We start from the raw sequence: 12,024 nt of genomic DNA on the forward strand, positions 1-12,024 counted from the left end.
TTGTGAGATGAGAGTGCTGTCTGTGAGTGTTGGGTGAGCGTGCATGTTTTTTGTGTGTAGCTGCTGCGGGTGAGTGAGTGAGTGAGAGAGAGAGAGAGAGAAAGAAAGAAAGTTGGGTTTTGGAACATGTACATGTTGAAAAGTAAAGAAAGCAGATGTTTGTAAGAAAACTATTTTTAGCATTGAAAATCCCCTGGAAAGGGGAGGGTGCACCGTTCCCAGAGATACTGCAATACCGGGTCGATGCGTGGAGTGGACGGAGCAAGCCCCTATTCCATCTCTCTGCTCCAAAAATCAATTTAATATATGGTCCCCAGATAAAGGACGTATCAGATATTAAACTGATAAGAACAGATTATTTTTTTTTTGTAAAAATATACTTTATTCATAAAATATCTTCAATCACATTCCAAACCATTTCAAAAACAACATTACAAGGGTACAATCCAGGTTAAACTTTTACAAAATGTATCACCAGGTGCATCAGTACAAACAATATTACAGTCATTTACAGCCTTTCATTTTGATCTGTACAGCCCGAGGGGCTCTAAACAGTTCCCAGTCTCTCGGTGCGCTGTGGTAGAAAGGTCTTAGACAGCGACCCTTCCCCATTGCGCCTTTGCGGCAGCTGCCCCAAGCTTTAGTGCGTCCCTCAGCACGTAGTCCTGGACTTTGGATTGTGCCAGTCCGCAACAATCGGTCGGGGACAACTCTTTGTGCTGGAAGACCAACAAGTTTCGGGCAGACCAAAGCGCCTCTTTCACCGAGTTGATGATCCTCCAGCTGCAGTCGATGTTTGTCTCGGTGTGTGTCCCTGGGAACAGCCCGTAGAGCACAGAGTCCTGTGTCACAGAACTGCTCGGGATGAACCTCGACAGCAACCACTGCATCTCTCTCCAGACTTTCTTTGCAAAGGCACAATCCACAAGGAGGTGGACAACGGTCTCTTCCCCACCACAGCCACCTCGAGGGCAACGTGCAGAGGGGGTGAGCTTCCTGGCGTGTAGGAAGGATCTGACGGGGAGGGCCTTTCTCACCACCAGCCAAGCTACGTCTTGGCGCTTGTTGGAAAGTTCTGGCGATGAGGCATTCTGCCAAATGACTTTGACAGTCTGCTCGGGGAACCATCCCACAGGGTCCACCCTCTCCTTATCCCTCAGGGCCTCTAGGACGTTACGTGCTGACCACTGCCTGATGGACTTGTGGTCAAAGGTGTTTTTCTGCATCAATTTTTCCACCAGGGACAGGTGGTACGGCACGGTCCAACTACTTGGAGCGTTCCGCGGCAGCGTGGCCAGACCCATCCTTCGCAACACCGGGGACAGGTAGAACCTCAGCACGTAGTGACACTTGGTGTTTGCGTACTGAGGGTCTACGCACCGCTTGATGCAGCCGCACACAAAGGTGGCCATCAGTATGAGGGCGATGTTGGGCACGTTTTTTCCCCCTTTATCTAGAGGCTTGTACATCGCGTCCCTGCGGACACGATCCATTTTCGACCTCCAGATAAAGCGGAAGATGGCTCGAGTGATCGCCGTCGCGCAGGAGTCTGGAATGGGCCAGACCTGCGCCACGTACAGCAACAGCGAGAGTACCTCACACCTGATGACCAGGTTCTTACCCGCAATGGAGAGGGAGCGTCGATCCCACATGCCCAGTTTCCTCTTCACCATAGCCACTCGCTCCTTCCAGTTTCTAACGCATGCCCCGGTCCCTCCGAACCATATCCCCAGCACCTTCAGGCCGTCAGCCCTGACAGTGAAGGGGACAAAGGATCGGTCAGCCCAGTTCCCAAAGAACATGGCCTCGCTCTTCCCACGATTTACCTTGGCTCCCGAGGCCAGTTCGAACTGGTCGCAGATGTGCATCAGTCTGCGCACCGACAGCGGATCCGAGCAGAAGACGGCGACGTCGTCCATGTACAGGGAGGCTTTTACCTGAGTGCCTCCACTGCCTGGGATCGTCACTCCTCTTATGCCCGGATCCTTCCTGATGGACTCGGCAAAGGGTTCTATGCAACACACGAAAAGGACAGGCGAGAGAGGACAGCCCTGCCTGACTCCAGATTTAATCGGAAAGCTATCTGTTTCCCACCCGTTGATTGAGACTGCGCTACTGATGTTAGTGTAGAGCAGTTGGATCCAATTTCGAATTCCCTCCCCAAAGCCCATTTTGGAGAGCACATCCCCCATGTAGGTGTGCGATATTCTGTCAAAGGCCTTCTCCTGATCCAAGCTGATGAGGCAGGTATCCACACCCCTGTCCTGTACATAGGCAATCGTATCCCTGAGCAGCGCCAGGCTGTCAGAGATCTTCCTGCCTGGCACAGAGCAGGTCTGGTCAGGGTGAATCACCAATTCCAGAGCGGATTTGACCCGGTTGGCGATGACCTTGGACAGAATCTTATAGTCCACATTCAACAGTGAAATGGGTCGCCAATTTCTAATTTCCTCCCTTTCCCCCTTGTGCTTGTAGATGAGGGTGATGATGCCTTTCCTCATGGATTCTGACATACTACCGGCCAGGAGCATACTCTCGTACACTCCTAGCAGGGCTGGGCCGATCAAGTCCCACAGAGCCGAATACAACTCCGCCGGCAAGCCGTCGCTTCCGGGGGTTTTACTCTTCTCGAAGGACTCGAGGGCCTTAGTCAGTTCCTCAGGAGTTAGCGGTTTGTCAAGGCTCTCCCGCGTACTGTGGTCTAAGACCTCCGTGATAGAGGACAGGAAGGACTGGGAGGCCGTGCTGTCCGTGGGCTTCACGTCATACAATCCGGCATAAAAGGATTTGCTGATCCTCAGAATGTCGGACCGTGATGACTTTACTGAGCCGTCTTCTTCCTTCAGGCTGCTGATCACAGAGCGCTCTCTGTGTACCTTTTGGAAGAAGAAACGTGAGCACGTCTCATCCTGCTCCACGGAGCGGACTCTGGAACGGAAGATGATCTTGGAGGCCTCCGAGGCAAAGTGCGAGGCTTGCTGGCCCTTCACCTCTTGGAGCTCCTCCTTGACATCGACCCCCATCGACTGCAGCCGGAGCAGATTCTGCATCTTTTTCTGGAGTCGGGACATTTCCCTCTGTTCCTTTCTAGCTTTCTGGGTGCCTTTGAGGATGAAAAACCTCTTGATGCTTCCCTTGATCACTTCCCACCAGTGTGTCAGGGACTCAAAGAGGGGTTTCACGGTTCTCCAACCTTTGTAATCCCTCTTGAGCTCCTCAATGTTCTCTGGGGTCAGCAGTTGCACATTTAGCTTCCATGCCCCCCTGCCCACCCTCAGGTCCTTCTCCAAGTGGCAGTCCGCCAGTAGGAGGCAGTGGTCAGAGAAGAACACCGGCTTGACCTCGGTGGATCTGACTGTGAATGCACGGGACACAAAGAGGAAGTCTATCCTGGAACGAATGGACCCGTCTGGCCGCGACCAGGTGTATCTACGCTGCGCTCCGTCTGCAGGGTTGCTGAAGACGTCGTGCAGCTTGGCATCCTTAACTGTTTACATCAGGGATCTGGACGTAGCGTCCAATCTGCTGCCGGCCCTGCCGGCGAGTGTTGGGTGAGAGTGCGTGTTTTTTGTGTGTAGCTGCTGCGGGTGAGTGAGTGAGAGAGAGAGAGAGAGAGAGAGAGAAAGAAAGAAAGTTGGATTTTGGAACATGTACATGTTGAGAAGTAAAGAAAGCAGATGTTTGTAAGAAAACTATTTTTAGCATTGAAAATCCCCTGGAAAGGGGAGGGTGCACCGTTCCCAGAGATACTGCAATACCGGGTCGATGCGTGGAGTGGACGGAGCAAGCCCCTATTCCATCTCCCTGCTCCAAAAATCAATTTAATATATGGTCCCCAGATAAGGGACGTATCAGATATTAAACTGATAAGAACAGATTTTTTTTTTTTTTGTAAAAATATTACTTTATTCATAAAATATCTTCAATCACATTCCAAACCATTTCAAAAACAACATTACAAGGGTACAATCCAGGTTAAACTTTTACAAAATGTATCAGCAGGTGCATCAGTACAAACAATATTACAATCATTTACAGCCTTTCATTTTGATCTGTACAGCCCGAGGGGCTCTAAACAGTTCCCAGTCTCTCGGTGCGCTGTGGTAGAAAGGTCTTAGACAGCGACCCTTCCCCATTGCGCCTTTGCGGCAGCTGCCCCAAGCTTTAGTGCGTCCCTCAGCACGTAGTCCTGGACTTTGGATTGTGCCAGTCCGCAACAATCGGTCGGGGACAACTCTTTGTGCTGGAAGACCAACAAGTTTCGGGCAGACCAAAGCGCCTCTTTCACCGAGTTGATGATCCTCCAGCTGCAGTCGATGTTTGTCTCGGTGTGTGTCCCTGGGAACAGCCCGTAGAGCACAGAGTCCTGTGTCACAGAACTGCTCGGGATGAACCTCGACAGCAACCACTGCATCTCTCTCCAGACTTTCTTTGCAAAGGCACAATCCACAAGGAGGTGGACAACGGTCTCTTCCCCACCACAGCCACCTCGAGGGCAACGTGCAGAGGGGGTGAGCTTCCTGGCGTGTAGGAAGGATCTGACGGGGAGGGCCTTTCTCACCACCAGCCAAGCTACGTCTTGGCGCTTGTTGGAAAGTTCTGGCGATGAGGCATTCTGCCAAATGACTTTGACAGTCTGCTCGGGGAACCATCCCACAGGGTCCACCCTCTCCTTATCCCTCAGGGCCTCTAGGACGTTACGTGCTGACCACTGCCTGATGGACTTGTGGTCAAAGGTGTTTTTCTGCATCAATTTTTCCACCAGGGACAGGTGGTACGGCACGGTCCAACTACTTGGAGCGTTCCGCGGCAGCGTGGCCAGACCCATCCTTCGCAACACCGGGGACAGGTAGAACCTCAGCACGTAGTGACACTTGGTGTTTGCGTACTGAGGGTCTACGCACCGCTTGATGCAGCCGCACACAAAGGTGGCCATCAGTATGAGGGCGATGTTGGGCACGTTTTTTCCCCCTTTATCTAGAGGCTTGTACATCGCGTCCCTGCGGACACGATCCATTTTCGACCTCCAGATAAAGCGGAAGATGGCTCGAGTGATCGCCGTCGCGCAGGAGTCTGGAATGGGCCAGACCTGCGCCACGTACAGCAACAGCGAGAGTACCTCACACCTGATGACCAGGTTCTTACCCGCAATGGAGAGGGAGCGTCGATCCCACATGCCCAGTTTCCTCTTCACCATAGCCACTCGCTCCTTCCAGTTTCTAACGCATGCCCCGGTCCCTCCGAACCATATCCCCAGCACCTTCAGGCCGTCAGCCCTGACAGTGAAGGGGACAAAGGATCGGTCAGCCCAGTTCCCAAAGAACATGGCCTCGCTCTTCCCACGATTTACCTTGGCTCCCGAGGCCAGTTCGAACTGGTCGCAGATGTGCATCAGTCTGCGCACCGACAGCGGATCCGAGCAGAAGACGGCGACGTCGTCCATGTACAGGGAGGCTTTTACCTGAGTGCCTCCACTGCCTGGGATCGTCACTCCTCTTATGCCCGGATCCTTCCTGATGGACTCGGCAAAGGGTTCTATGCAACACACGAAAAGGACAGGCGAGAGAGGACAGCCCTGCCTGACTCCAGATTTAATCGGAAAGCTATCTGTTTCCCACCCGTTGATTGAGACTGCGCTACTGATGTTAGTGTAGAGCAGTTGGATCCAATTTCGAATTCCCTCCCCAAAGCCCATTTTGGAGAGCACATCCCCCATGTAGGTGTGCGATATTCTGTCAAAGGCCTTCTCCTGATCCAAGCTGATGAGGCAGGTATCCACACCCCTGTCCTGTACATAGGCAATCGTATCCCTGAGCAGCGCCAGGCTGTCAGAGATCTTCCTGCCTGGCACAGAGCAGGTCTGGTCAGGGTGAATCACCAATTCCAGAGCGGATTTGACCCGGTTGGCGATGACCTTGGACAGAATCTTATAGTCCACATTCAACAGTGAAATGGGTCGCCAATTTCTAATTTCCTCCCTTTCCCCCTTGTGCTTGTAGATGAGGGTGATGATGCCTTTCCTCATGGATTCTGACATACTACCGGCCAGGAGCATACTCTCGTACACTCCTAGCAGGGCTGGGCCGATCAAGTCCCACAGAGCCGAATACAACTCCGCCGGCAAGCCGTCGCTTCCGGGGGTTTTACTCTTCTCGAAGGACTCGAGGGCCTTAGTCAGTTCATCAGGAGTTAGCGGTTTGTCAAGGCTCTCCCGCGTACTGTGGTCTAAGACCTCCGTGATAGAGGACAGGAAGGACTGGGAGGCCGTGCTGTCCGTGGGCTTCACGTCATACAATCCGGCATAAAAGGATTTGCTGATCCTCAGAATGTCGGACCGTGATGACTTTACTGAGCCGTCTTCTTCCTTCAGGCTGCTGATCACAGAGCGCTCTCTGTGTACCTTTTGGAAGAAGAAACGTGAGCACGTCTCATCCTGCTCCACGGAGCGGACTCTGGAACGGAAGATGATCTTGGAGGCCTCCGAGGCAAAGTGCGAGGCTTGCTGGCCCTTCACCTCTTGGAGCTCCTCCTTGACATCGACCCCCATCGACTGCAGCCGGAGCAGATTCTGCATCTTTTTCTGGAGTCGGGACATTTCCCTCTGTTCCTTTCTAGCTTTCTGGGTGCCTTTGAGGATGAAAAACCTCTTGATGCTTCCCTTGATCACTTCCCACCAGTGTGTCAGGGACTCAAAGAGGGGTTTCACGGTTCTCCAACCTTTGTAATCCCTCTTGAGCTCCTCAATGTTCTCTGGGGTCAGCAGTTGCACATTTAGCTTCCATGCCCCCCTGCCCACCCTCAGGTCCTTCTCCAAGTGGCAGTCCGCCAGTAGGAGGCAGTGGTCAGAGAAGAACACCGGCTTGACCTCGGTGGATCTGACTGTGAATGCACGGGACACAAAGAGGAAGTCTATCCTGGAACGAATGGACCCGTCTGGCCGCGACCAGGTGTATCTACGCTGCGCTCCGTCTGCAGGGTTGCTGAAGACGTCGTGCAGCTTGGCATCCTTAACTGTTTACATCAGGGATCTGGACGTAGCGTCCAATCTGCTGCCGGCCCTGCCGGCGAGTGTTGGGTGAGAGTGCGTGTTTTTTGTGTGTAGCTGCTGCGGGTGAGTGAGTGAGAGAGAGAGAGAGAGAGAGAGAGAAAGAAAGAAAGTTGGATTTTGGAACATGTACATGTTGAGAAGTAAAGAAAGCAGATGTTTGTAAGAAAACTATTTTTAGCATTGAAAATCCCCTGGAAAGGGGAGGGTGCACCGTTCCCAGAGATACTGCAATACCGGGTCGATGCGTGGAGTGGACGGAGCAAGCCCCTATTCCATCTCCCTGCTCCAAAAATCAATTTAATATATGGTCCCCAGATAAGGGACGTATCAGATATTAAACTGATAAGAACAGATTTTTTTTTTTTTTGTAAAAATATTACTTTATTCATAAAATATCTTCAATCACATTCCAAACCATTTCAAAAACAACATTACAAGGGTACAATCCAGGTTAAACTTTTACAAAATGTATCAGCAGGTGCATCAGTACAAACAATATTACAATCATTTACAGCCTTTCATTTTGATCTGTACAGCCCGAGGGGCTCTAAACAGTTCCCAGTCTCTCGGTGCGCTGTGGTAGAAAGGTCTTAGACAGCGACCCTTCCCCATTGCGCCTTTGCGGCAGCTGCCCCAAGCTTTAGTGCGTCCCTCAGCACGTAGTCCTGGACTTTGGATTGTGCCAGTCCGCAACAATCGGTCGGGGACAACTCTTTGTGCTGGAAGACCAACAAGTTTCGGGCAGACCAAAGCGCCTCTTTCACCGAGTTGATGATCCTCCAGCTGCAGTCGATGTTTGTCTCGGTGTGTGTCCCTGGGAACAGCCCGTAGAGCACAGAGTCCTGTGTCACAGAACTGCTCGGGATGAACCTCGACAGCAACCACTGCATCTCTCTCCAGACTTTCTTTGCAAAGGCACAATCCACAAGGAGGTGGACAACGGTCTCTTCCCCACCACAGCCACCTCGAGGGCAACGTGCAGAGGGGGTGAGCTTCCTGGCGTGTAGGAAGGATCTGACGGGGAGGGCCTTTCTCACCACCAGCCAAGCTACGTCTTGGTGCTTGTTGGAAAGTTCTGGCGATGAGGCATTCTGCCAAATGACTTTGACAGTCTGCTCGGGGAACCATCCCACAGGGTCCACCCTCTCCTTATCCCTCAGGGCCTCTAGGACGTTACGTGCTGACCACTGCCTGATGGACTTGTGGTCAAAGGTGTTTTTCTGCATCAATTTTTCCACCAGGGACAGGTGGTACGGCACGGTCCAACTACTTGGAGCGTTCCGCGGCAGCGTGGCCAGACCCATCCTTCGCAACACCGGGGACAGGTAGAACCTCAGCACGTAGTGACACTTGGTGTTTGCGTACTGAGGGTCTACGCACCGCTTGATGCAGCCGCACACAAAGGTGGCCATCAGTATGAGGGCGATGTTGGGCACGTTTTTTCCCCCTTTATCTAGAGGCTTGTACATCGCGTCCCTGCGGACACGATCCATTTTCGACCTCCAGATAAAGCGGAAGATGGCTCGAGTGATCGCCGTCGCGCAGGAGTCTGGAATGGGCCAGACCTGCGCCACGTACAGCAACAGCGAGAGTACCTCACACCTGATGACCAGGTTCTTACCCGCAATGGAGAGGGAGCGTCGATCCCACATGCCCAGTTTCCTCTTCACCATAGCCACTCGCTCCTTCCAGTTTCTAACGCATGCCCCGGTCCCTCCGAACCATATCCCCAGCACCTTCAGGCCGTCAGCCCTGACAGTGAAGGGGACAAAGGATCGGTCAGCCCAGTTCCCAAAGAACATGGCCTCGCTCTTCCCACGATTTACCTTGGCTCCCGAGGCCAGTTCGAACTGGTCGCAGATGTGCATCAGTCTGCGCACCGACAGCGGATCCGAGCAGAAGACGGCGACGTCGTCCATGTACAGGGAGGCTTTTACCTGAGTGCCTCCACTGCCTGGGATCGTCACTCCTCTTATGCCCTGATCCTTCCTGATGGACTCGGCAAAGGGTTCTATGCAACACACGAAAAGGACAGGCGAGAGAGGACAGCCCTGCCTGACTCCAGATTTAATCGGAAAGCTATCTGTTTCCCACCCGTTGATTGAGACTGCGCTACTGATGTTAGTGTAGAGCAGTTGGATCCAATTTCGAATTCCCTCCCCAAAGCCCATTTTGGAGAGCACATCCCCCATGTAGGTGTGCGATATTCTGTCAAAGGCCTTCTCCTGATCCAAGCTGATGAGGCAGGTATCCACACCCCTGTCCTGTACATAGGCAATCGTATCCCTGAGCAGCGCCAGGCTGTCAGAGATCTTCCTGCCTGGCACAGAGCAGGTCTGGTCAGGGTGAATCACCAATTCCAGAGCGGATTTGACCCGGTTGGCGATGACCTTGGACAGAATCTTATAGTCCACATTCAACAGTGAAATGGGTCGCCAATTTCTAATTTCCTCCCTTTCCCCCTTGTGCTTGTAAATGAGGGTGATGATGCCTTTCCTCATGGATTCTGACATACTACCGGCCAGGAGCATACTCTCGTACACTCCTAGCAGGGCTGGGCCGATCAAGTCCCACAGAGCCGAATACAACTCCGCCGGCAAGCCGTCGCTTCCGGGGGTTTTACTCTTCTCGAAGGACTCGAGGGCCTTAGTCAGTTCCTCAGGAGTTAGCGGTTTGTCCAGGCTCTCCCGCGTACTGTGGTCTAAGACCTCCGTGATAGAGGACAGGAAGGACTGGGAGGCCGTGCTGTCCGTGGGCTTCACGTCATACAATCCGGCATAAAAGGATTTGCTGATCCTCAGAATGTCGGACCGTGATGACTTTACTGAGCCGTCTTCTTCCTTCAGGCTGCTGATCACAGAGCGCTCTCTGTGTACCTTTTGGAAGAAGAAACGTGAGCACGTCTCATCCTGCTCCACGGAGCGGACTCTGGAACGGAAGATGATCTTGGAGGCCTCCGAGGCAAAGTGCGAGGCTTGCTGGCCCTTCACCTCTTGGAGCTCCTCCTTGACATCGACCCCCATCGACTGCAGCCGGAGCAGATTCTGCATCTTTTTCTGGAGTCGGGACATTTCCCTCTGTTCCTTTCTAGCTTTCTGGGTGCCTTTGAGGATGAAAAACCTCTTGATGCTTCCCTTGATCACTTCCCACCAGCGTGTCAGGGACTCAAAGAGGGGTTTCACGGTTCTCCAACCTTTGTAATCCCTCTTGAGCTCCTCAATGTTCTCTGGGGTCAGCAGTTGCACATTTAGCTTCCATGCCCCCCTGCCCACCCTCAGGTCCTTCTCCAAGTGGCAGTCCGCCAGTAGGAGGCAGTGGTCAGAGAAGAACACCGGCTTGACCTCGGTGGATCTGACTGTGAATGCACGGGACACAAAGAGGAAGTCTATCCTGGAACGAATGGACCCGTCTGGCCGCGACCAGGTGTATCTACGCTGCGCTCCGTCTGCAGGGTTGCTGAAGACGTCGTGCAGCTTGGCATCCTTAACTGTTTACATCAGGGATCTGGACGTAGCGTCCAATCTGCTGCCGGCCCTGCCGGCGAGTGTTGGGTGAGAGTGCGTGTTTTTTGTGTGTAGCTGCTGCGGGTGAGTGAGTGAGAGAGAGAGAGAGAGAGAGAGAGAAAGAAAGAAAGTTGGATTTTGGAACATGTACATGTTGAGAAGTAAAGAAAGCAGATGTTTGTAAGAAAACTATTTTTAGCATTGAAAATCCCCTGGAAAGGGGAGGGTGCACCGTTCCCAGAGATACTGCAATACCGGGTCGATGCGTGGAGTGGACGGAGCAAGCCCCTATTCCATCTCCCTGCTCCAAAAATCAATTTAATATATGGTCCCCAGATAAGGGACGTATCAGATATTAAACTGATAAGAACAGATTTTTTTTTTTTTTTGTAAAAATATTACTTTATTCATAAAATATCTTCAATCACATTCCAAACCATTTCAAAAACAACATTACAAGGGTACAATCCAGGTTAAACTTTTACAAAATGTATCAGCAGGTGCATCAGTACAAACAATATTACAATCATTTACAGCCTTTCATTTTGATCTGTACAGCCCGAGGGGCTCTAAACAGTTCCCAGTCTCTCGGTGCGCTGTGGTAGAAAGGTCTTAGACAGCGACCCTTCCCCATTGCGCCTTTGCGGCAGCTGCCCCAAGCTTTAGTGCGTCCCTCAGCACGTAGTCCTGGACTTTGGATTGTGCCAGTCCGCAACAATCGGTCGGGGACAACTCTTTGTGCTGGAAGACCAACAAGTTTCGGGCAGACCAAAGCGCCTCTTTCACCGAGTTGATGATCCTCCAGCTGCAGTCGATGTTTGTCTCGGTGTGTGTCCCTGGGAACAGCCCGTAGAGCACAGAGTCCTGTGTCACAGAACTGCTCGGGATGAACCTCGACAGCAACCACTGCATCTCTCTCCAGACTTTCTTTGCAAAGGCACAATCCACAAGGAGGTGGACAACGGTCTCTTCCCCACCACAGCCACCTCGAGGGCAACGTGCAGAGGGGGTGAGCTTCCTGGCGTGTAGGAAGGATCTGACGGGGAGGGCCTTTCTCACCACCAGCCAAGCTACGTCTTGGTGCTTGTTGGAAAGTTCTGGCGATGAGGCATTCTGCCAAATGACTTTGACAGTCTGCTCGGGGAACCATCCCACAGGGTCCACCCTCTCCTTATCCCTCAGGGCCTCTAGGACGTTATGTGCTGACCACTGCCTGATGGACTTGTGGTCAAAGGTGTTTTTCTGCATCAATTTTTCCACCAGGGACAGGTGGTACGGCACGGTCCAACTACTTGGAGCGTTCCGCGGCAGCGTGGCCAGACCCATCCTTCGCAACACCGGGGACAGGTAGAACCTCAGCACGTAGTGACACTTGGTGTTTGCGTACTGAGGGTCTACGCACCGCTTGATGCAGCCGCACACAAAGGTGGCCATCAGTATGAGGGCGATGTTGGGCACGTTTTTTCCCCCTTT

At 52.5% G+C, this 12,024-nt stretch overlaps 4 pseudogenes; all 4 read right to left on the minus strand.

Annotated features, from left to right (window-relative positions):
• Positions 1-202: 202 nt before the first annotated feature.
• Positions 203-378, minus strand: LOC144674173 (U2 spliceosomal RNA; annotated as a pseudogene).
• A 3,346-nt stretch (positions 379-3,724) lies between these two features.
• Positions 3,725-3,901, minus strand: LOC144674176 (U2 spliceosomal RNA; annotated as a pseudogene).
• A 3,347-nt stretch (positions 3,902-7,248) lies between these two features.
• LOC144674177 (U2 spliceosomal RNA) lies at positions 7,249-7,425 on the minus strand (annotated as a pseudogene).
• Positions 7,426-10,772: 3,347 nt separating this feature from the next.
• On the minus strand, positions 10,773-10,950 carry LOC144674169 (U2 spliceosomal RNA; annotated as a pseudogene).
• Between the last annotated feature and the right edge of the window lie 1,074 nt (positions 10,951-12,024).

The sequence above is a fragment of the Cetorhinus maximus genome, unplaced genomic scaffold (assembly GCF_964194155.1).
Source record: "Cetorhinus maximus unplaced genomic scaffold, sCetMax3.hap1.1 HAP1_SCAFFOLD_578, whole genome shotgun sequence".
In the NCBI taxonomy this organism is placed as follows: Eukaryota; Metazoa; Chordata; class Chondrichthyes; order Lamniformes; family Cetorhinidae; genus Cetorhinus; species Cetorhinus maximus.